Source organism: Athene cunicularia, assembly GCF_003259725.1.
Source record: "Athene cunicularia isolate RWA chromosome 5 unlocalized genomic scaffold, athCun1 chr5_part1, whole genome shotgun sequence".
In the NCBI taxonomy this organism is placed as follows: Eukaryota; Metazoa; Chordata; class Aves; order Strigiformes; family Strigidae; genus Athene; species Athene cunicularia.
The window spans coordinates 38436223-38461642 of NW_020799101.1; the positions used below are offsets into that span (position 1 = coordinate 38436223).

At 38.0% G+C, this 25420-nt stretch overlaps 1 protein-coding gene across 8 annotated transcripts in view; it reads left to right on the forward strand.

Moving 5' to 3' along the window:
• SIPA1L1 (signal induced proliferation associated 1 like 1) overlaps positions 1 to 25420 on the forward strand; it is a 218835-nt gene that overhangs the window by 85507 nt on the left and 107908 nt on the right. For 5 of the 8 annotated variants that reach the window (XM_026848958.1, XM_026848956.1, XM_026848961.1 and 2 more), the window contains one exon: positions 3372 to 3448. The exons of 1 other annotated variant lie outside the window; for it this stretch is intronic. The gene's annotated coding sequence lies outside the window, so the exon portion shown is untranslated. Of the gene's footprint in view, positions 1 to 3351; positions 3449 to 17592; positions 17651 to 25420 lie in introns of all 8 variants that reach the window. 2 more of the 8 variants (XM_026848957.1, XM_026848959.1) reach the window with 2 other exon arrangements.

Consider the following 25420-nt stretch of genomic DNA (forward strand, 5'->3'; position numbering starts at 1 on the left):
CAGTTTTTACCCCTCTTTCCCCAGCTATATATCAAAATCTTTCTAAGTATCAGAATGAGATTGTTGGTCTTACCACTTAATAATTTCCCACTCCTTCACAATTGTTGAAGAACATGTACCCTAATTCAAATTGTGCTGGGATCTCCTTAGTTTCACTAGTTCTCACAGTAAATCAGTAATAGTTTAGAAGTTATTTAGACTAGTTATTTCTATACTCTAGTACGCATTATTGTAGGTAGTAGGATGAAACTGTTAATTTTTCTAATTCAAAGATCAGGGTTTTTTTAAAAAAGGAGAATGGTTTTTGAGTGTTACTTTGGGAACTTTCTTGCTGCTTCCTTTTGGAGCCCTAGAGTATCGGGGTCCCTCAGTGTTTAGACTAGATTCTAAAATTGTCTGGCTATGCTATGTGCCACCACAAGTTTCATAATCCCTGTAGGCTTTGATGGCCTGGTAGAGATCCAGAATCAACATGGGCTATCTAAGCCAGCATGGTATTGAAAAGGTGCCATTATGTACTCACTCTTAATGAATTTGAGAGCAGTGTTGATATAAAACTTTTAATTTTTTGTTGTATGTGAGTGCAGTTTGTAACCCACCATCCCCAAAACTTATCTTGCAGAGCTTTGCTGGACTGGTGTTTAACTCAGGAAGACTTGGAGAGAATAACTAATCCTGTGTTCATATTGCTAACCACCTACTTAGATGTATGATGTTTTTCTGCAGTTCCTATCTGGGCAAGACTAGGACTGACTTAAAGGTCGTCTTGCCTGAGTCAGAACAGTATAAAAGAGTGCATAGAAGGAGGTTCTTGGCTTGCAAAGATATAAAAAGCCAGACAAACGAGTGGCCTGTGTGATTATTTTTGTTGTACTACATCTGTCATTTGAGCAGACTTGCTGTGACTTCAGCAACATACAGTATTGCTAGGTATCCTATAAATGTATGTTGTAATATAGATCCTGGGACTGCCTCGCTCATAGGTCTCCCCCTGTGATGACTGGAACCAGTTAGCAAAGGACCGTGGTTCAAAAAATCTGTTCAAATAGCTGTAACACAGCTACATGTGCTGAAAGCTGAAGCCATGGTGACTGGAGACTATCCAGAAATCTCTAAAAGCTCTTTTCCTAAATGGTTGCTGTTTGACAAATTTCTTCTGTGAATTACTGAACCGGTATTGAACATCCTTTGCTGGTGTTGCCAATTACACCACTCAAACAGCACACTAAAAACCCTTACTCCCAAGAAAATTCTGTATCTCTTCCTTTAATTCTATGAAATAGACTCTACTGGTAAAATCGAGACATTAAAGAGCAACAGAAGACAAGCAGATGCAAATTCAATCTGGTTTAGTATTTTTTTCCATGTAGGTTTTTTGATAACTTCTACTTGACGCATGAGCTTCTGTTTAATCTGTTATGTCTGGGAAGGCATTTTAAGTGCAAAACAAGTAGAAAATAATTCCAAATGGCTGGAGAACTGAAAATGTAGTTGTGCAGCAGTTTTACATTAGTTTGCTTTTTTTTAGCTGGAAAGAAAATGTAGGGATACTTGCTAAAAATAAAAATTGCAAGACCTAAACCAACAGAATTACATTAATGACCTTAGGAAAATGTTATACTTTTGAGTGAAGGTTGATTTTTCTTTTCTACTTATGTTTTTTCTCCTTCGTTGGTGGAATTAATCTTACTTGTGAACAGCTGTTGAAATAATAAATCCTACTATTCAAATTGTAGTCATAGATGTTCTGTTTTCTTCGAAGTCTCAAGGAGATTTAAAAAGCAAACCCAAAACCTTCAGCTGGTTAAGCTATCAGAGGATAAAGTAGGCAGCTTACACAGTAGAAGTTCCAAATAGAAAAAAATTGAGTTAAATTGGAACATCCTTGAGTTTGGCCTACACATAAATTCACTGAATGCTTTTAATGAATGCACCGAATGCACTGGTGCCCCCTTTGGTCCTGGCTTCTCCCACCTGCTGATTTGATGGTGGTTTGAGGGTCTTTCGCCCAGAAATAGCGAGAGAGGATGACCGCGTGAGGGCTGAGCTCCAGTGCACAGCACATGCGCTTGTATTGCCTTGTGAAGTGCAGGGGTTGTCTCTTAGATCTCTTATTTATTAATTCAGCTAACCAAATATTTCCCGATGGGTTGTGTGGCAGCGCAGGTTCCAATGCACTTGGATAAAACTGTCCTGCACAGTATGAAGCTGTACAGTTAAACCTGATGCTTTTCTGAGTGGCTCTGCCTGATGAATGAGGGTAGCGTATCTTGAGTTGGCTGCCTGCAGCTGTGTGCTCCTCTCCTGCCCTGCTGAACAGGAGCTGGAGTTGCTTATCAGTCAGTTCTTAATCTGCTGAGGTTTACAGTCTGGTGTAAGGCGACTGCGTTGGTGATGGCTTGCCTTAAATGCCATTCTGGAAATGATAGTTGCTATCTTGACTCATTGGTCAGAGCTCTGGGATGTGCAGTGCAGGAAAAAACCCCAGTGTTTTGTTTAGCTTAACCTACAGTTATTTAGATAACTGTTCTAGCAGTCCCATGACTTGGAACTTAGAGAGTGGCTGCTCTGTCCCAATTCAAGACCTTTTTGTCAAAGAATTTTAGCTTGGACAGATTTCACATACAGTTTAGGTTTACTGTTCTGGCAGCTAAGTTTGCTGAAGGACCCTCATTTTCCTTCACTCACTGTTTGTAGCGCTGGCCAGACTTCGCAGGGGCTGGTGGGGCACCTGCGCGTACCCTGGTGCGTGGCTGCAGTGCCAGAGCATGTCTTCTCCTTGCATCGCTTTCTTCTGCAATATTGGCCTCTGTGAGCTGTGGGTCTCCGAAATGAGAGTGCAGGGACAGTCTGTTCGGTACTGGTAGTGCTGTGTTGGCATCCAGTGCAGAGCGGAGGGAGGAAACGATCGTGATTCAAATACCAGAGGGCTGAAGAACAGAAAGGCAGGAGAAGATGCTGGGCTGGGAGACAGAGCGCCAGGCACTCAGAGGAGGAAGCAAAGACTGCAAGAGCCAGAGACTGTTGAAAAGAAAAAAGGGTAAAGAGGGGGGAGGGAACAGTACAAGGAAAGGTGGGAGGAGTTGATTTATAAGCAGTGAGCAGGAATGAGTAACAAAAGGAGGTTCTGAGGATAGGAAAACTGCAGATAATTACTTGTTTGGTTTTAAAAAGCCCTGGACAGCTTGGACTATTCTATGAAAGTAGTGCTGTTTGATACTGCTGAGATTTTGTGGCAGATGCTCTCAGTGGAAGGTTCTTTTTTTTTTCCAGGAATATCGTTCTCCAACTCCTTGGTTATCTACATCTTAAAATAGTTAACTCTGAACAAGAATACTTTGTTTTGTTTAGTTTTGTCTCTATTTTACCAGCTGCTGCATCTTTGAAGAGAGATTTCCTGTGCCCTTCTTCAAATGTCTGTGATGCTTCCAAGAGGAACCATCTTTCTGTAAGTGGAGGTCTTTTCTGTGAACATAAAATTCATAATACGAATCAGTTGAATGCATTAATAGGATTGTGGGTGTGCAGAGAAGTCTGAACAATTTAAAAATTGGATGGTTTTAGTACACAATATATTTGTTGTGATTTATAATTGAGAATAATGATCGATGCTCAGGGGAAGCTCCTTTTTTGGCTTTGGTCATTTGAAATGAATAGTACACTTCTATTATAAATTTAGTGATAATAAAAGCAGTACTTGTCTCTGTCAACATTTGAAAAACAAGTCTCTGGAGATTTCTGAATGTTTTATTTAATGATGAGAACAGTAAATCTGTCCTGTGTAATGTCTGGGTGAGCTGTCTTATATCAAAACATTATTAATTGATTTTTATACTTTACAGCTGTGTTTTGGGAATAAGTACTGGAATGAAAGCCAAAAGCTCAACTCTGGATTGTACAAACCATATCAGAGAAGAGTTAAGGAACTGATTTATTTTTCTGGTTTAGAAATTTTGAGAGGAAGAAAAGGGAGGGGGACTCGAGCTGCTTACTTAACTTGGTTTGATTGTCACAGGAGTATGGCTAACCGGCTCTGTGCAAGTATCTAGGTGTATGAAGATGGGCACCCAGCGAGATCTGTGTTTGCCCATGGATCTGTTGTTAATCTTGAATTGTGGAAGGAGAGGTTTACTGGAACTGCTGAAGAACTGTGTATTTGCTTGTTTAGACATGAATATCGTGAAGACCAGCCTTCAAAACTTATCTCTTCTAGAAACACCGATCTTTATGCTCTGGATGCATTGTATGTGTTAATTCCTTAAACATTGTATTTTGTCTTAATATTGTTCTGAAACTCATAGTGTAAGGTCAGCAGTAGTGGCTACTGAAATGGTGTTTGCAGTATGTGATACAGTATAGATAAACAGCTATGCATGCTTATAAAGAAGTTTTGCTTCATCTTGAGTCAGAAGAATTCAGCGTTTACTCCACAGTTTAGAAACAGAGATTTTTAGGGAAATAAACAGCTTCACAAATAGCTGTGAAGTAGGTATTTGTGGGGTGAGTTGACCCTTTTGCTCTCACAAGGAGAAATTCCTTTGAGTGTTGCAGTATGAGCTAATTTCATTTGAGTCATGAGTTTTTCAGATACATGTGCTATATTTTGCTTTTTCTCCTCTAATGCGAAGGGCATACGCAAGTTCTTAAAACCTTTAGGATATAGTAAAGTTTATTGAAAATGTTTGTAGACTTAAATTATGACTGGTGGTTTTGCATTACAGGTAAGCAGTACCCTGAAAGATTGAAGTCTTGTTTCTGCTCCTCTCTCCTCTGTTCCTCTCCGTAGTTCTCACACTTATCATAAGTTGATCTGCCGCATCATCTCAGCAATAAGAGACTGATTTAGTTTTTGTTACCGGGTTAGTTTTCCTACTGGTGTGGAAGCTGAATGTGTCTGTAATGTGAGGACATGACTGTAGGCCAGAAATAGAGAAGGAAGGAATGGAGGAGATGGGAGAGTTCAGTCTCCCTGTTCCTGGCACAGCAGCAGGCTGTCAACTGGGCTGAAGCTGTAATATTAAACTGCAGCCCTGGGCTTGACTTGGGCCCCCCGCTCAGTCCCTGCAGGCCTCGTAGGTGTTGGTATCTGTGTTACCTCTAACACAGATTGGATAGATCGATGGGGTGGCATTTAGACAGCTCGAGACTATAGGCACATACAATTGGCATTGATTTGCAGTGCAGAAAAATATCTAAGTCTAGGAGAATACAGCTGTGTATTTTCCCACTGTAAAATAATTCTCAGAAATCCTGTGATGCAGCACATTTTAGGAGATGTTCAGAAGCATTGAGTTCTCTGGAATCGTGGCTATTGGAAGTTAAGATTGTGTGTGCTACTTTAATTATCTCCTTATGTGTGTGTGTTGTGATGTAGGTATCTCATGTTTCCTGAGATACTGTATACTCATGGAAGAGTCTTCCCGTTGGGACCCCATTGTGGTCTCTTGAAAAGAATATGATGTTTATCTGATTAAACAGCAGTTCCTTTATGATAGGATGGGCCTACTGAGGACATGCAGCATGCACAAGAGAAGGGTTTTGCCTTCTCTCCAGCCCTTAGCTTTTTTCTTTTCGGAAGCCAGAAAAATTGAGGGGAGCTGAGGGGAGCACGAGACAAGTAGGGCCAGAGTTTGGAAGTGGGGAGGGAGTTGGATTAGACAGAACCATAGCTGCCTCAGTTGGAATCACAAGGATTGGGGTGGGAGAGACAAACGGGGTGCAGAAGGCTGTTTGGCTTGTTAAACTGTGGGGGGATTGGGTGGCTGGGGGTTGCCAAGGTTTGGGGCAAGCTGGAAACAGCCCTGCTTCCCCATCCCCTACAGTGTGAGAGGGAAAACATGTCTGAATGTGAAGGTCTTGGGAACTGTGGTGGTAGTGGATTGATGTTGTACTGCTTCTTAGTTGGATTGAAACATCTGTGATTATGTAGTCTGGTTTTGTTCCTACCTTTCACTAATGACTTCTACCCAATTGTGGTTTTGTACATGTGCTAATGTTTGGAAAGAATTGTGTGAATGAGTTTTTCTTTAGCTAAATGAATAGTGGCTGTTCTTTATACTAACTTTCATGTAGAGAACAAAAGAGTGTTTGTTTGTCTGGTACTAAAAACAGGCCCTTTTATTAATCTGTTAATAGGAAGGATTTTCATCTACTATAATGTAAATAACAAGATTAACTAAACTGAACACTTTTGTGCAGCATCCGCAGTGGAAAACTGCATCTACATAGCCTAGAGAATAGCTAAGGAGTAGGATTCTCCTCTCTGAAAGTCAGAATAACTTTGAAGACTACTCAAAAGAGGGGGAAGAGGAAAAAAGGACTATGTGTACTAGCTGTCTTTTGAGAGGAAGTTGGCCCATGGTTATGAAAGCAGATGTATGAATTTAGTAGTCACGATAGTGGTATCATGAAAATGCCAGTTGTGACCTCTGTTGCTTTCTACATAATTGAAATTTTAAAATTCTCATTAGGCTTTTTGGTATAGGGAATGAATGACAAATACAGATGGCTTACTGCATAAACCTCTCAATGGTAAAGCCAGCAGATAATATCAAGATTATTGAAGCCTCCAACACAGAAGCCCTTAACCTTTTGTCCCACTGAAAAAAAAAAACCCCATCCCATGTCATTAGTGACAGAAAAGTTGAAGCTTTAGTTACTGGTTTAATTGCTTATATTTTATATAAAAGGTTTTAATAGTATTTCAGGTGATTTGGTTTTCAGATATAAAATGTATGAGGAATAATTTACATGAAGGAACTTGAACTAGGAGAGGGTTTGACAGAAGGTTTGATTTCAGCTCATCCAACAAAAACTGCAGAGCTTCCTTTTTCATCTACCTGCTTTATGTAAACATTCTGTACTTGTACCAAAAATATTTTACTCTCAGGAGTATAATTGTCTTACCTGCAATTTCATCTAATCGTCCAGTGTTACATTTAGTTTTTAAAAAATGCACTGTTAATTTTTAAAAGTTCAGACTTAGGAATTTGAAGACATCAAAGGAGTAGACCAGTGACTGGGGAAATGGCCACAAACAGTATTGATTAACAGGGCAATGGCCAGGAGCCTGTACTGTGACATGCCAGATTAAAATAACTGGAGACATAAGGAAATAAGCAAATTATTTGATGAGTTAGCAATGATCTTAACTGAAGCAACTTGAAGAGAAGCAAGGGCAGCCAACAGCTTGTCAATTTGATGGATTACACCCCAAAGTTTACTTAAAAAGAAATCATTAAAGAAAATCTATTACTTCCGTGTGGTTTCCCAGTGTTTGTTCGCAGGTTGTGGTGTATCTGAACCAGCAGTGGAATTTGGAGCCTGTCCATCATCTGTAGACCAACATATTTCTGATAACCATGCAATTGAGCAATGGGATAGGAATAATTCAATATGTCTTACAAAATGCTGAACAAAATAATCAGCAAGAAAGAAAATAGAAAACCTTCAGGTCAACTTGGAAGCATCTGATAGTCGTCTTGGTAGTCCCCAGACTAGGCAGGATGACAGTTGATCTCTGACTTGTCATCAGTGGGCCTGCCCCCATTTAACTTCAGTCATCAGTCTCCTTCCATGCTTATATTTTTGCATCATATTGTGTAGAGCTCTGATTGCGGAAGGTGTGGAGGGTTGTGCATGTTCCCTTCCCACCCCAACTGCTTGTGTCTCCATGGTGCTTTTCAGAGCTCTGCCCTTGCATGTTTGTGTCTGATTAATGAGGCCAAGGGTGTTGGATTGGGGCTTCATAGAAGAATGGTCTTGAAAGAAGACAGGTAATTTTCCATGAGCTGGTGCTAACTACCTATTTTCTCTCAGAATTTTCCTGGGGAGGAGAGACCTCACCTTCTGAAGCTTCTGACAGTAAAACAGTTATTCAGAAATTGAGTGGCTGAGTGAAGAGCGCTTTACTTTTACAATTCTTAAAAGTCCCAAGAAGACTTTTCCCTTTGCTAAGCTTGTGCATGTGTTAATGGAAACTGTCTTGCATATAAAGATACAGGAGATATTTTTTTAAAATATTAGTAGGAATTGGATATTGGTAATCTGATTTCCAGTTAGTGTTAGCTGAGACTTCAAATATATGTTAAGGATACTTAAAACTGCTGTGTGTTTAAGGTTATGCAGACAAACGTATTTCAATTATGATGTATTCACAGAAAAACTTTAATTCCTACATCTATAATAAATAATATACAAATACTCATCTGAAACAACAGCCAGTGAAAATTACTATTGTGAAGTTTTTTTGGATAAGATTTTTTCTTTTTTTTCCTGGTCAGCCTACTGTTAATTTGTGGAAATTTTCAGAAACTGTGGAGTGGATCTGCTTTATCTGTCATGAAATTTTGAGTGCTTACAGATGTGTTTAATATTTACAGAAGTTGGGTGTAATAGGTGTATATCAAACCCTCAAAGCAGGTTTCAGTAAGAACATTGGCACCTCAGGTGCCTCCTTGATGCTTAGCAGCAGTATTTTTAAATACTTATAGAAAATGAAAGCAGCTTCAGCATTGTATAATGGCAGTTGAGGTTATAGTGATTCTAAATGTAACTGGGTATAACCAAATACTCCTGTTGTATGGATATTTTAATTTTTTTCATCACTGTAAAATATTTTTTCTTCTTCTTTACAAAGCTTTGCTGGCTGTCACCGTCTTTCAGATGCCTGTCAAGGTACTACCATAGCTCTTTTCATGTGTGCACATTAAAAGTTACAGTATCCGTAGGGAAAATATTTTAATTGGAGAACTTCCTTTTAAATTTTTATGGGTAAAAACATATGTATAAATTACTCCCTCCTTAAAAACAGCCAAATGCAATAACATGCAGGCTAAATCAGAAATGTGGACTTAATTCACCTGGGCATCGAGTCTCAATATTTATTTTACTGTACTATAAAATGTATATAGAATTTACCTTTTGTGGCTAATACAAATTTGAGAAACAATAAGAACTTGCAAATGCAAGTTTTATAGCACAATTTCTGCATCAGCATAACAGTGCATTTTAACTGAGAGTATGTATACAGTGTGTGCAAGACAAGGACCTCACAAAGCTTTAAAAAAAAGAGGAGATGGGCTGCAGCGCATTGTATAATACGTGGAAGATTTATAAATGAGGCTGGTGTTGTATTAGTTTATTATTGCCATTAATTTATTATTGCCTTATGGATTCATATTGTTATTTTATTTTTAACACTCAAGCATTCTTTTTGTTCTCCTTTTGCAGATGTTTATTTTTTCCTTGATTAGATCTAAAGGGCTTCTTGTGTCCTAAGTAACTTAAGAACTGTTAAACCTCATCTTCTCCCAAGTCTCTTTTCTAGCTCTTTTGATGAGTTGTCTGTTGCTCTGTTTAGCTTTTATATTGACTCTCTCAAGGAAGGGAGCAGGGATTGAAGATGTTGCAGGTGGTATAATGTCCTCAGAACTTGACCACAGGGCAGTACTGTGTTACTCGCATGTATGGTATCAATTTGAAAACCCTTATTATGGGGCGAGAATGTAGTCTATCTGAATGGTGCTTGAATTCAAAGGGAGTCTGTGATGATTGCAAGTTTCCTTATTTTCTTAGAACTCTCTGCACCAGACTGCCTGAAATGTGCAATCGCAGCTTTTGCTTTTTCACAATAGTGCCCTTTTTATGAGTTTCAGTAACACTTTCTGTTAAGCTTGCTTACTCTCTATTTTTAAATTGACTCGGAAGAAATGGAAAAATGAAGAACTCGTCATAATTTCAGAAACATGGCATTATCAGACCAATTTTTCTTCTATTCAATCATTCAGTACTTAGTGCAGGTATATTTAGATTGATACGGTTGGTTTCTGCAAAGTATTTTCTTCAACTCGTGTAGGTGCATAGTTAATTTTGTGTCCATACTATAGAATATCAAATCATAAATCCACTGTAGAAAATACATCAGAATGTCTAGTGTCTTTTTACCTATAACTTAGAAAAAGATGAGATCAGTCCTGAAGTAAAAGATATTCCTGGTAAACAACAAGATAAATTGAAAAATGGGCTTAACCTTGTGTAAGAGCGTTCATGCACAGGGATGACATCGGTTTAACTAAGTCAGTGCAGTGTGAGTTGATGTATTCAATTGATGTAATTTGTACATATTGAACTCACTTTCCCCCAAGGTACTTTCAGAGAATTGTTCGATCTGGGTTTTTTTCTATGTCAATTTGTCCATGTTTAAGAATATCTGACTATTTTTCAATTAATGAAATGAAATAATGGATTTAAGTCAAACATAATTACTTCTGTTCCTGCCCCGGCATGCATGCACATAGGGAGTGCTTAGCTTTTTGCATGGTGAAATGAATTTCTGGTAGGTTTGGAGTTTTTTAACCTCTGCATACATTAGGAAAGTCATTCTTCAGTGGCAAATGATTGTGTAAAATGTGCTTTTTAGCTGGCACCCTGGTGAGTTACCATACCCAACACAGAATTTGTAGGTCTAGTAATTATGTCAGGTGACTAAATGATGGAGAGTTTGGCTTGAACCAGTCACATCTAATGGTTTTTCCGTGAGTACACTTTAAGTGACAACCATACAAAAGTTAAGCACTTAACAGGTTGCTAGTTATCTTAGAAGTAGGTTTTAAATGTTAGGAGAATGATGCTTGAATGATGTCCATGTTTCTAGTAGGGAAGGGGCGATGGGCATGAGATGTGCCTTCCTCTCTGCGTCTTGCTGATCTGCAACATAGGAATATCTTGGAGACTTAAGCTTTCTTCCTGAGGAATTATCTGGAGAATTTTCATTAAATTTTAATTTGCAAGAAGTCAGCTCATTTGTCTGGTTTATTTACAGAAAATTAATAGGATTTGTATAGAATGCTAGAAATACTTTACAGCCCTTGGTAATGGTATTGTATAATTGTATTAGCCATAGAGGAGGTGCTTGCTGGCATGTACTGTGGGGACGCTCTCTTTTTTTTAACTAGTTGCCTGCTGTTGCTGGTACCAGATGAATGCTGCTTCCAAGTTAGGCTGAGGAGCATCTTTCTGATGCCTTCACACAGAATGCCCTGGTAACCAGCCTCCTTGTTGCTTTGGTCTCCTTTAGGTGATTCTTAATTTAAGAGCATGTGTATTAACTAACTCGCTGTGACTGTTTCTGAGTGGAAAGGGCAGTGTTTATTTATTTTCTTACAATAATAATTATTCCTGGCAACTTAATGAGGTTCATATGCACATTAGTAGAACGCAGGCTCATCAGAAGCTCCTTGTGACTCATAAGACTGTAACTTTTCAGCCATTTTAATTTTTAATACATTTTTTCCCAACAGAGTATTAAAGAAATATCCATACAGGTGCATACTACCAGAAGTGCCCTTTTTACCAGTAAAGCTTGAAGGGTTCTTTCTTGAAGAAGAAAACACTTTACTCACTTGAAAAAAGTGTACTGTTTTTCATATGCCTCTACTGCCTTACTGGTTAATACCTGTCTCAGATTCACTTCTTGTGTAGAGGATTATTTCAAGCTCTCTTCTCCATCCATTATGAGATTTGGGGATGTAGCTTTGAACAGTGCACCTGACACGTTTTCAATACGCACTTAAAACATACAGACAAAAGTATACCTTCTTACGCTTTTTATTTCCTTTGCCTATGTTGTTTTCTTTGTTTCTTTTACTGGTATGCGATGACCTTAGAAGCTTTTACTCAAAATGGCCTCTAGCTTTTATCTGAACATGCTGACTTGTTCCATTTCTACAGATTTCACTGTACAGCTGGAATAGCTGTGCTTCACTAGTTTTAATGTGAAAAAGGAATAATTTGTTAGTTTGATAATCTCTGTGTTTCTGGATTTAAGTCATACTTGCATCTGGTGAAGTTTGTGGAAGGCTGTTTTCTCGGTACAGAGACCGTGGAAAATGCATCGTATGTAATCTTCAAGAATATTATTTTCAGTAAGTGTCATATACCAGATGGCTTTGAGACCTTTAGCTATCTGTTTTTGTTAATCTTGCTTTGCTTGCTTGAGACCTCAAAACTTAATTTCCACACCTGCTGATAAATATAGGGTCAAAGGAATTGCCATACTGGGTCAGACCATCTGTTCTTTAATTAGGAGTAGTAACAGATGCTTGGGATGATGATGCAAAAAAATCTATAATAGGCAGTTATGACAATAATATACTCCAGAGTGTATCTCTTGTGGGATCCTGTTAGTTTGGCTTGTGTCATAAAACTCAAAAGACATTTGTACCTTTTCCAGCTCTTTGTTTTTAAATGTTTTATATTACAATGTAATTTTATCTTTTGTTCTCCCCTTTAATGCTGCTGAGCTTTTGGCTTTGCAGACCTGTATCCCTCAGCAATGAATTCCTTAGGTAGAAATATCCCTTCTTGTTGATTGTAAAGGTGTCACCTTCCAATTTAGTTGAATATCTTCTCTTGCTCGTGTTGTATTCTGGGAAGAAAATTCTTGCTGTGCCTTTTGTGTGCCACTTTCTGTCCTTTTTTGAGGGGAAGGAGAATCTTACTCTTTCTGATTTTTCTTCTTCATATTGATATTTCCATGCTGCTTGTTATTCTTGGTTCCCGCCTCTGCGAGGCTTTCAACTAAGCTGCAGTAACTGGATGATTCGAATTTCCCACTATGCTTCAGTTGAGAAATCCCCGTGAGAGAATTTTCTTCTCTTATGCCACTGAAGATGTATAATTTGTAGAAAATGCCTTCAGAATGTTAGCTTTTAATTGAGGAATATGTGCTTTGTTGTAATGGTGAAGGTGTCTTTGCAAGAGGAATGTTGGCTAAACCTGCGTCAGTGCTGCAGCAAAGTGCTGCTCTGAGCAGAAGCAGTGCTACTTTTTTTTTTTTTCGTACTGCAACTAGAGTGGTATTTAAAGGATTGATGAACGGGGGGGCAAACGTTGTTTGTTGGTAGTAGCAGCAACATGAATATCTAAACAACAGTTCCCCAAACAAGGATTATGTCAGGTACAGATGGGCATGGAACCCAAAAGAAAATAGTTTGCTGGCTTGTGGTATCCTGTGCTGATCAAGAGCAATTGGTATAGAAACCAGCTGATGTAGATTAAGGTATCTCTGCAAAAGGGGTCTTAGTTCTCTTCATTCTTGCCATTTTTACTTCTTGGTGTGGAGTATTGCTTGGGTATTGCCAGCCTTCTTAAATTGTTCACCTTTTTCTACGTAGATGCTTAGAAAACTCATTAAACCTTGAAGTGAGTGCAAGTTAGTAGTGAAGGAGTCAATAGGATTTGAGTGAACGGCTGTGAAGGCAAGCGAGAAAATTAATGGGGGAGTGAAACAGATTCTTGTTAGATACATTAGTAAAGAGGAATGAAGTGTTGAACCCTATCCTGACTAGCAAGGGAATGCAGTTCTTATTCTAACCTGCTTCTAAGCATTAGAGCCAGCAGTCTTTGTTGTGTTGTGTTCAGGTTTCCAAGGAGATGCGAGATATTTTTGTGAAACTGAGAAATCATGGGAAGAGGAATTTTAAAATGCATGTCAAACCACAAAATACAGTGGCAGGGAGGACCTCTAATACACAGTATTTTAAGGGTAGAACTTAAATGTCATATGACTGAAATTGTCTTTTTCACCAATGGTAATGATTAGTGTTTAACTGAGAGCTATTTTAGGATGATAAACAACATTCCTTTCATTTTTAACTGCTTGGAGAAGAGACTAAGTGCCCAGTAATAGATGCTGTTTATTCCAAAGTCTGCAAGAATTTTTTACTTGGAAACAAAAACCCTAAAATGTTACTAAGAAATTAAATTTTGTTTAAAAATGCTGGTGATCTAATTCTTGAGTTAGCTGTTTGGGTTGAGAGTGTTTAATGAATAGATCTTACAGATTGAGCAACCCGGGAATGTTCTGTGTCGAGGATGTTAAGAGCTGAGTAAGACTATATGAAGTGCTTGAGTCAACTTCTTGAGGAAACTGGAAATTTTCAGTTGAAAACAGCACGTGTGTTGCATGCAACACAAACAGTACTCTGATGCAGGCTTATGCATAGGAGTTCTGGGTAGTTGCAGCGAGTCTTGTGAAGCTGCTGGAAGAGTGGGTCAATTTTACTAGTTGTGGACATATGCCCTGTTTTGTGAAAGACCTCATGAATTAATAATCAAGAGATGGACTTCTGTATTGGTGGTGGCATCGCAATTTTTATGTTACAGAATGCAGCCTTGTTACATTAGATAAATGAGTCTACAGCAGATTTAACAAAAGTAGAGACCAAGTAGCATCTCTGCTTACATAGTGCTGATTATGTACTTGCTGCTGTATGGCCTGTTTGGATTTAAGATTTATTCTAGTCATCCACTTCTGTAGATTTATTTTGGTTCTCCTGGCTGCATTTCTATTCAATCTGTTTATTTTAATTCTCTTGTGGTTTTGCTTTTGACACCTAGGCTGTCACTAAATGAGCTGATTAGTGTCTTTATCACTCTGATTACAATACTATTTGTGCACCTCTTTTTTTGGCTGGCAGATTGAGCAGACAGGTAGGGCATGTAGCAGGAAATCACAGGGAGTTTCACTATGAATCTCTGTGAAAATGCTGGAGAAGGCTAAGTGGAAACTAAGAATACTACCCATGTGGTTTAGAATTTCATCTGGAAGCCTGTGGGGATTATTACAGTGAGGGCTCGAGGTAGTATTGGTGGAAAAAAAAAAAAAAAAGAAAGAGGATATTTAATGCATATGAGGAAAAAGCTGGCTCCAATTTAAGTGCAATTAACATCATAAATTAATCCACAATGAACTACATGACTATTGGAAATTACTCTTCCTCAGTACTGCTTGTTCAGCAGAGCCAGCAACCCATGGCATTGTTGGATCTTCAGCCATCATAGTTCTCTTTCTTGTTTATTCCATAGATTAATGAGGGTTTTCTTTTCAAGCAGACGATGATGTGACTTTTAAAGATATATGGAATATCCGATTTATTAAGAAAAACCACACCAGAAATTTTTAGAACATCACTATGTAAGAAAAAACAAAGTGCAAAGCACTGACTTGACTATTCTGTAAAATGCTTTTAATTGGCAAATCTCTTTATAGTGCTTTCAAGCTGATTTTTACTTATAAGACTTAGGTTTTGTTTTACTGAATATTCTAGGAAGAAGGATTGACCTACATTTATGTAATGTGTCAAACCTTAATTTCATCCTGTCACCCATTAAGATATTTGAACACTGATGTAAACTGAAATGTAAGCTGAAAACTTACTTTGTCTTCATTAATGAAAATATTTGTAGTATCATATTTGAAAATACTGTTGTTCTTGGGAAATCATCGAACACAATGAAGTTTTGAAGAATATGAAATGGCTAAAGGATGTTTTATTGATGCACAAAAAAGGACACCTTTACCAGCTCTCTCTGTTTGCGGTTTTCACTTAAACATAGTAATTTCTTAAAGTAGCAGGCCTGTGAACTGCAAAAATGATGACGTGGGTTTTGTCTTTGCTTGGATAATATTGTATGTTTGAGACCAAGGTAATAAAATAAAAAAGCTTGAGGATTGAAAATAGAAAAGCTTTGGAAAATTGAAACGAATATTACTGAAGGTTACATTAGCTAGTGTATAGGGGCAGTTATTAAATTGTTTCTCATGAATTTGACTTTATATTTGTAGAAATGGTGAAAGTGTGTTTGTGGAATTATATAGGGACCAAATGCTGAGAAGAATATCTTTTTTTCCTGTTGGTTTTGGCACTTGAATTACCTAATGCAAAGTGAGCTTCAGTCAGCACTTCAAGTTGTGCAGAGATCCTTTCCCAACTTCGCTGTAGACAACAAAGTGCAGGTTTTTTGGTTGTTGGGGTTTTTTTGGCTTTTTTTTTAAAGTAAATGAGGTTCCATTGAAACCTCAAAGCTGAGAGGAATTTCAAAATTAAAATAAAATTATATTTATCAGGAGAGATTAATTGGCTGCTATTCAGTACAGAAAACTATGCAAAATGCTTGTGACCAGCTAAATGAATACTAATGTGTTACGTGATTTATTTTTTTTTTCCTTACATGCATAATGGTACATGATTAAAGTTGGTTAATGCCCACTTTGTATTTAAAACTCTTCTGAAAGAAAATACATGCTTTTTCTGAAAATCATTTTTATGCTAAAGGAGTGATAAACAGTTTTTTACATAGATTATTTCTTTTTTCTTCAGTTATCTTCCATATAAAGCTGACATCAAGTTTTGTTAAAAGTATGGTTTGATGCTGTGAGCGTTAAGCTTGTTAAAGCATGTGGCAATAGCGCTTCCTAAATGTAGTTCTTCAGTAATTTTACCCTTGATGACCAGCACTTACGGTATGTCACTATACATCTCATACAAGGAAGGATCATGACTTGAGTACATATTTTGATATAGAGTCAGAAGAACTACTGTCTAGATTAGATTTAATAATTATTAAATATAATTCTGCCAAATGTTTTTATTTGCTGTAGAAATCAATGTGGCAGAGATTTTACAGCAAAAAGCAGCTATCTGAAGAATTACTTGAGCATTTGTCTAGTGATAATCTATGTATATGAAAGAAGAAATTGTCTAAATAACAATGCAACAGCTTTTCCAGATTCGTCTTTTGGTTGTGATGTTTTAGAAGTTCTATTTGATCGTTTGTTCTAGAGAAAACTGAAGGTGGATTGCAGCATTAACTGCTGGGCTACAGCAAAATGCTGTTCTCCACAAAGGGTGTGGGTCAAGCAAATCTTCTGACATGGCTTTTTTTTTCCTCCGATGATCTCTGCTCTTGCCTGCATGCAAATGTCACATAGGTGAATGCCAGTTGATGCTCTGAATGAGGAATGCTACTTCTGTAGTAATGCATTGGCTGCCCCCAAATCCATTGGTTCCCATACGAGGCCTTGTGCCTGCCCGCTGGGGACAGAGCTGTCTGCCAGCCAGTTCGGGGAATGTAATGGAATTCTCAAGTACGTGTTTAGCCCCTGAATTTAGGAAGGTGGTTATGCACTGCCCCATAAAACAGGGCAGACAGGAGGTCTGTCTCTAAGGGGTGTTTTTAACGTGCTCAGTAGATGTAACGGTATAGGCTTAATGTTTTTCCCATCTGTCTTTTGTAGAAGATAGTGTGTACCTGTGCAAAAGCTTTCATCTTTATTTTCAGTTGAGAGAAGAGGAAGGCAGCATGCTTTGCAGCTAGTTACATTTTAAACTTTACATGGGGACCTTTGTTTTCACGTTGTACTTCCAGGAGCAGTTCAGAGCCACACTGCGGCTGCAGCTCTTGTATGGTCACTTCTCACCTCCAGCTCTGTCTTCTCCCCTGAAATGCTGCCAGTGGTTAGTTGGATAAGAAACAAGCTCAAAGTTGTCTTCATAAAGCCATTAATTAGGTGCATACTTTAGATCTGGATCAGTTCTTCAATTCCGTTTGCCCATATGGATATCTGTCAGTAGAGGGGAGGGGGCATATTATTTGGCTGCTGCTTTTGGTGGTAACCCTAGCCTGTGCTGGTTTGAAGGGTTCGTCATGGGGCAGCAGCATATCGGTGCTGTATTGCCTCCCTGGTACAGTGACTGAGAATTTTTTTTTTTTTTTTTCCTTCCCTGTCCTGTCCTGGGAATTTGGAAGAGGGTTGTCCATGGATCACCGTGTCCTGTGGAGCTGTTACATGGCATCTGTTTAGCAGGTATAGCGTACACTCTTCGGTACTTTGGTTCTGGCAAAAGTAGTTTTGCTGGGCCAGAATTGTTAGCACTGAAGTTGACCCAAGACATGGCAAAACTTGAAGCAGCTCTGAGTTTGTCAATGTTTGGTCAGCTCCCCGAGCCTTTGTAGGTAGAACTTCAGGGGGGGAAAAAAAAAAAAGATGATTTGAAGATAAACATAATCTTTTGCTTCACCTCCATTTACTAGAATTTGGGGATTATGGTTGTGCAAGTAGTAACTACTGCCTTACTCTTCTGTCAGTGAAGACCTTTTTCTTTACTAACTGTTGTAAACTTACTGCAGCAGTGTCCTGCTCTTTACTTGGGACTAGTGTTCTGTTCTGAACTCTCATCAGCTGTAGAAATGGAATAGAATAATGCTCCTTTTACAAAAAATGCTATATAATGATGTGTGTTTTCCTCTTCCTTTCTCCCAGTTCTTTTCCTTTGCTACTGTTCTTTCCATGTGAATCTTGATGTAATGTGTTTAGTCCAGACAAAAAAATAACTCTTTACAAACATTACTTGCTACTTAAATTACTTTTTTTATTTGAAGGAGTGAGAACTATGAGAAAGAGCCAAAGGCAGGATAAAAACAAAATATCGATGCTGATTTTGCTTCCCTGGTGTCTGGTGTGATTTTTCTGTGTTTACACCAGCAAAGATGTAGTCCTAGTCTGTCTGGTAATCTGAGTCATGTGCATCTCTGGCCCTCAGTAGAGAAGACACTGAGGAAATGGTTTTCCCTCTTGGAGAAGTCCGTTTTGAAAGGATATGAATTTGGCTATTTGATATGTTTTATAGTGCATAAGGTTGTAACTGGGGAAGAGAAATATTTAGTTTGGGTCACTTTATACACTTTCTTGTTGACAGTGAGATCATCTTCAGGGTGGACTCCACTGGCTTTAAAAAGAAAATGCCAATGGATTATGAGGAAGGAGGGAAATATACATGTTCTAATAAAAAAGTAGTATGATACAGTAATACAGAAAAGATGGAAAATGCAGTAGTGTGAGTCAATGCTTATAAAAAAAAAATGCTGGTGGAGCAACATTGCTTTCTTAAGTAGTGGGACATTGTCCCCTCAAGATCTTGAATTTGGCCCTGACTGTGGTGGCACGGTGTCTACGTCTGCCTTTTTTTCCTTGCTGTTCTCCTTGAGGCTTTCCATTACTGTGCAGTGAAGAAGTCACCTTTCTGGCACTCGATGTATAGTATTACCTGTGCTGCTTGTGTTATCATTCAGTTTGTAAAACGAGTACCTCATGGATGTCTTTGGAGCTAATTAAACATCGTCCTCCCAGGAACCAATTCTCCGCAAGCAGAAACAGCAGAATCATGATACTGTGCTGCGTCCCAGAGAGGATGAAACATTTCCCTTACTGCTAGTTCTGCCTTGGCTGACAAGTCATATCCATTTTATCAGTCACATTTACATGTGAGAGCTTTAAGCAGAAACCTCAGGGCATAGTAGTGCTTAATGTATAATAAATACTATTTGCCTTTTTTTAATGGCTAAATGAAATGTGCATTTTGAGCTTTAACAAGAATCTTTCTAAGCATTTTATACCGCTTTAAAACTAATCTTTAATGTGTTTTTTAAAAGGTCTGATTAATAAAATGTATTTTCTTACTAATGCTGTCACCTAGAGATTTAAAGAAAAAAAATATGGCTGCAGCTGAAATCTGTTTAACAGTTTCCTGATGGAATGGTGTTAAGACGAAAACAAGAGTGTTCTAGCATTATGGACCTTTGGCGGTTTGGAGATGTGAAAGTTAATCAGTGATGTCAAATCCAGAAGGTGACTATATGCAGATTAGGACTGAGGCGTATTGATGGGGCTCTGAGAGCCTTGTAGTATTTGTGCACTAGTTCTAGCAGGCTGTTTCCTGTTGAGTTAATCAGATGCTTATGACTTTATACAGCTGTTTAGCCTGCAAAGGGCTAATTTTAGCTGCTTTATGATGTACAAGAGGCATGCCACGTATTACTCTTGTACTTCTTTCTCATTTTTACAACAAAATTAGGGAAGTATTTGACTGAATCTTAACCTAATTCCTCAAAAACAAATCTCTCAAGAACATATTACTGAACAAAACGCAAGATTTTTTCCTCTAAAAGTTCTCCCTTGACTATTTAGCGTTCACCCTTGTCTTGTTTGTCTTCAGTCCTCCATTTAATACAGTGTCTTTCAGCTGCAAATATGAATAGACAGCAGAGAAAGCATCTCCTGCATCTGTTCCTTGCTTTACCTGTAGAGAGGTGTTAAGATCTATTGGTATTTCACAAAGATTTTTTAAAAAGTGAATGAGACTGTTGTTCCTCTATAGGGAAATGTAATTTTCATTTTCAGCTTTTAGCTGTGTCATGCTGCTGTAATGATTACTTACTGTCAGCCCTGTAGGTTGCTCTGGTGAAAGTGTGTTTGTGAAACTTTTTGGTGCATCTTACATGCTTGGGAGCATGGTTTGGGGTATTTTTACCCAGAGATACCATATGCTTCATCCACAAGAGTTTTCAGCATTTGAAACTGTAGATTCTAGCAAGCAAAATGCACTACTTTTATAAAATGAATAATCTCTATAATGACTGGCACATTGTTAGGTCACCATGCTACAGAATCTAATTCCACCAGATGCTCAGCTGTTTCCTAGCCTCCAGCTGCTGCTTCCCTTACACTTCACACTCAGATGGCTTGGAAAGTATTTGCAGTAATAGGGAAGGTGGACTTTGGTGTATTTTAGGCATCTTGGACTAAAGAATTTGATATTTCTTGGCTGGGCTGTATCACTTCAGAGTTGTTTGGTCTGAGTCTATTTTTAAGTTAGATGGTAACATTAGAAGAAAAACAATAGCATCAAAAAGTCCATCCATTTCTTTTTCATCTACGACATAACTTCTTCTGACACATCATCCTGTAGGATAATCCTTTTTCTAACATGGTTCCTCTGTATTCTAAGAACAAACGACAGAAGCGGTTACTGTCTTCAGGGTTGTCTATGTGCATGGTTTCCTTGTGAAGCTTAGAGCATTCAAAAAAGTTTTCTGCAAAATAAAATATGTCCCTTTTTGTTTGTTTTTATTTTAAACGCTATTCTGTACTAAAGCTTCTTACTGACATTGAAGTTCTCTTGTGAAGTGACTAATTTTTAAAAATAAACTAATAGCTCACTGAATAATACGAAGGCATGTTTAAAAAAAGCATCCTGATTTTCTGTTGTTATTGTTCTCATTGGCAGTTGTAGGGTGTGGTGGAGTAATAGTTGAATCCGTGAAGATGTGCAGTTTAGTAATAAATTCGGTGATGGCTTTAATGATAATACTGCATAGGCAGTCTTTTTGCAAGAAAATGTAATTCAGTAGTACCAGTGCTATAACATACACTTTTTTCAGCAGTTGTCATGCAGAGTAAAATTCGCAGCACAGTGGAATAATGAAAAGTGACAGTTGCTTGTTCCAGTGTAAATTACATAATAAAAAATTATGATGCATGCCAGAACTATTAATTGGTCTTTTTATATAAAAGTTTTAATAAATTATCCTGATATACTGCCAAAATGAAGGTGACTATGAATGAAATTACTAAGATTTTTAGTTAAATACATGGATTTATTTCTCATACCCTTCTCCCTGAAACAACACTTCTGTAGAAGACTGCATTTAAAGATGCTTACCCAGAATTTCTGGATTGTCCTTTTATTCAAATATCAAAAGTATATGTTAATAGCTTTACAAAGCTATGGTTTTTCATATATATTTATTAGCGAGGTTTTGAAATTGGCTTTGTGCGTATCACTTTGTTTGAAGTCTACCTTTTTCCCCCTTTGGCGGTATATTATTCATTACTTTTTGTGGAGTTTTTGCCAATACTATACTGTGCTGAAACTGTAGTCATTGCTGCACAGTAGTGTTTGTCTAAGTCCTTCTAGCCAAAATTTTCTTTTAGGTGTCCAGTGAGCTACATAGGATTATCTATCTGCATGCAGATAGTTAATCTGTGTTAAACACATATAAATAAAAAAATCTATATGTATGTATCTACATTGACATATCTGTGCATAAATATAGTTGTGCATATTATATATTTCATAGGTATAATTATCTTAGAATTTTTTCTGAAGCTTCTTGAATCAGCATCTTCCATTATTAGGTTTGTTTCTCGCCTGCCTGATTGTTTCCCAGGAGTTACAATAAATATCAGGTTCTGGTGTGTGGGAAGATGGGTGATAACCTGAATAATGTAGAGAGAAGAATATTTTTAACGGCTATTATTGTGCCATGTTCATTAACAAACCAGAATTTACAAGTACATCTGCTCAGATTGGAAGTTGTAGTCAACTAAAATGAGGTTCTGTAATAGAAGTTTTTCACAGTCATCATGGCAGATGATGTTGATATCCCAGCTTTTAATACTGCAGATGTGTTTTTTAGAATACCTTTCATGATGAGTTATCCATAAAGTGATTTATCCTTGTTTAAAATATTGATATGTTTGGCAGATCACGAGGCTAGATGGGCGTGCCAACATTTCACACTCTTGGACTTCAAAACAAAGATTCCTCCAGTTCAAAAAAGTAGAGCGTATTAGAAGTTCTGGTTGCTTCAAAGAGTTAACTTCCTTGATTAAATGGATATTGCGGTTTTAAGATTCAGAGGCTGAAAATAACTATAACACAGCTACCTAATTTTCTGCTGTACTAATCACTTGTGGAGCTTCACAATTAAACTGAACGTGTCTCACTTTCAGGCTCCCATTGCTGTTCTTTTTCTGATGCATATGGATTTTTTCAGTGTAGCTCATATTGCATGGAAAAGCCTTGGAAGGCAACTACAGACAGGGTGAAGTATTTCATGCTGGCATGAAAGTAATGCTGTATCTGCTAAATAAATAGCCACCCAGCTCATTTATCATTTTCTGCTGTGTGATAGCTATGCCACCTGGAACAGAGTGAGGATCCCTGGTTAAGTCTGCCGCTTTGGATGCGCTTCTGCCTTGTTCTCTGTGTTACTGTGTCCATCTCATGTGTCCTTTACTGTGGCTTTCTGCATTTCTCTTTGAAACACTCTGCTTGTTTCTCTGATTTTTGTGCTTCATCTCTCTCTGCTTCTGCAGGGTGTAGTTACTCATCCTGATATGTACTCACTCTTTGAATGGATTCAGCTGCCCACTTGGAACATCAGCTGTCTGAGCTGATCTGTGATGCTTTTTCTAAAAGGGACTGTACTGTCCTATGCTTGTGTCATGTTTTGAAAATCGGTAAACTAGTGAATGGTGTGCTCTCTTAAATTTCAAATGTAGGTTGTATAGTTCTTGTTTTGTGCTCAGATTTATTTTTTTTAAATGAAGTCGATGTAAACTGTTGGTAATTAGGCATCAGTTAAAACAAACATTTGTACTACTGGATTTAAAAGCAATTTCTATTCCTGCCTCGCCATGCTAAACTTGATCATTGTTCTAAAACTATGGACTGTCCTTTCTGTACATTAAAAGTCCTGTAGTTGTGTCTATATAATTGCTTGTTGACAGGGAGGATGCTGTTGATTTCGGAATCCTTGCTCAGCACAGTAATTAGATCCTCAAACTGTATTTTGTACTTGGTGTCTGAAAATGACCTTTTGGGGTCCCATCTGTAACCTGGAGTTCTGGATCCATCTAGAAAGCAGCGGCCTGACATGGCTAAATGGACCTTCATGCGGAGCTTAGATAGCTAAGGTACTGAAGAGTGTGCTGTCAGGACAGGGGAGGGAAAGGAAGGCTTTAGCCACCTGGAGTTCTGCCTCAGCTGGAGTACGTAGTTACCTTCAGTATTGTCCCTTTGTGCTGCTGCTGTGATTAACAGAACTATGGGCTGCATAAACATACAACTGCATGCACCCAGTCTACAGTGGTACAGTTTTAACCAAGACAGTAGTAAATCTGCTAAAAGCTTGAAATTGCATCTCAAGTATACGCCATTTTTAGCACGTTACTTTCCTCAGTTTCCTTGCATATCATTTAACATCAGGGAAAAAAGACCAGAGTTGAGTAGAAATGTCAGTACCAAATGTTTCAAGTGCTTGGGAGGAGATGGGGTATGTGAAATGTTGTCTAAGCTACCTTCATTACTCGGTTCATTTTTTGGTCAGAATCTCTGTATTTTTTAGGGTTCTCTTAACAGTTCACTTGGCTGGTATCTGTTATGATTTTCTTCCACTCAGTGAACTCACTTGTTCCTATCTAAGACTATACCAAATAAAAATATTCTCAAGTCTACCAATTTGATGCAGGAATTCTGCATGATCTGGGCAGTCAGGTCTTCGAGATGACCAAAAAGGTGTAGATCAGAGTCAGGATTGAGTTTTCTAAACAGGGCTGTTAGTGCTCTTAATGTCTCAGGAAGAGACCTATTATGAATATTTTTACATGCCTTGAATCAGCCAATTTTTGTCTCTCTCATGCTTCTGAGTCTTCGGAGTTGGTGTTTGTTGAAGTTTCTGGTTTTGATCTGGTATTCTAGTAGATTAGTCTCAGAAAATTCCTGGGAACCCTTGTGGCTCCACTCTTCCCTCCAGGCGAATGGGAGGCGCTTGCCCTGTCTCCTCTTCTCCTCAGGACTTTATTTTTGTGGGGTGGGAGCTGTCATAACTTCTCTAATACCTCACAGGATGACAGTGTAGTTGCATAACGCTGCTGAAATGCGCTTCCAATTTTTACTCTTTTCTAGTGGATCTAAAGGTTTTGCGTTAGGACTGCTGGATTAATGAGACTGGTTTGAATTCGGAAGGATGACTTCACATTTACAAAGCCTTGTTGGAGTCGTCTTTTGTAGTTTGAAGAAATATACTTTCCCTCAAATGAATCAGAGGAAATGTCACCTTCTTTCTGTCTCCCAAGGATTTTTCTCTTATTTTTTTCATATGCTCTAAGCTGACTTGTATCCTACATTTCTGCCTCTGTGTACCCAAGTCAGTTATGCAACTATTGCTTTATTAATACAGACTTAGAAAATCTGTTGTTTGATCTCCTTAAAGTATGTGAGACATTAATGATCTTGGAAACATATCTTTATTTGATCATCATAGGTAATAACCCTTCCAATATTTCATGAAGAGACGTTAAATGACATACCTAGATAAGATTTGTCTGCTACAGGAAATCAGTTTGTTTTGTTATTCAGCAGAGAATTCAGTCTCCATTTCTAAGGTTTGGCTTTTCTTGGAGAAGACCTTCCTTATCTGTTCTGCTACCACAGTAAGTCAGTCAGGCTGTTTAATATGTGTGAATTAAAATAACATACTGCTTTTTCTGATCACTGGGAAAATTAGTAGAGTCAATAAAAATTAATGAATTGTTCCAGCTTTTAAATTTTTGACAGTTGAGCAGAAATTGTTGCTGGTGTTTTTTTTTTTTAAATTTAACAAATTCAATGCTAATATTTGGTTTGACAAGTGTGGCTGAACTTCAGGGCTTTTTCCAGCTTCCATTTCATTAGACAGTGGACCACACTCTTCAAATTTGTATGAGAGTATTCCAGCAAATTAAGAAAATTCTGGAGTCACCTGGGAAGTTGCAGCTGAAGATACTCTCCTAATCTGGTACAGGAGTCCTTAGGAGTTTCAGTAAATACTTTTTTCCTGGACGAACATCAATTTATACCTTTGAGTTGTATCTCTCACTCATTTCATTATCTTTCTAGAGTTGTCTTGATCACTTACTGGGATAAAGTAAGATTTACTGAGGTTAGTGCTGTTTTGATTTTCAATCCAACTC